The sequence below is a fragment of the Penaeus monodon genome, chromosome 29 (genome assembly GCF_015228065.2).
Source record: "Penaeus monodon isolate SGIC_2016 chromosome 29, NSTDA_Pmon_1, whole genome shotgun sequence".
NCBI classification, from domain to species: domain Eukaryota; kingdom Metazoa; phylum Arthropoda; class Malacostraca; order Decapoda; family Penaeidae; genus Penaeus; species Penaeus monodon.
The window spans coordinates 3,660,052-3,660,306 of record NC_051414.1 but is presented as its reverse complement, the minus strand read 5'-3'; the positions used below and the strand labels follow the sequence as shown (position 1 = coordinate 3,660,306).

General features: G+C 45.9%; 1 pseudogene; it reads left to right on the top strand.

The window, feature by feature from the left end:
• LOC119591622 overlaps nucleotides 1-215 on the top strand; it is a 9,025-nt pseudogene extending 8,810 nt beyond the window's left edge.
• The last annotated feature ends 40 nt before the right edge of the window (nucleotides 216-255 follow it).

The window sequence follows — 255 nt, the reverse complement described above, 5'->3', positions numbered from 1 at the left end:
GAAGACAAGGATTAGAGAAAGCAAATGTATATCTAAATGTTCTCAATACCATTTAGAGGGAGCAGTGGGGACTCTGAGGGCTGCTTAGTGCGGTGGTTCTCATCCCGCCACGAGCACTTCCACTAGCGATTGCGGTGCTAGTAAGTTAGACAACCCGAATCCGGGGATATCGTGACGATAATCTTCCAAAAAGCCCTTTTGACTTTGAAGTAACTTGTCTGTGCACCCATAACCCTTGCAGATTTTTAGCCTGTA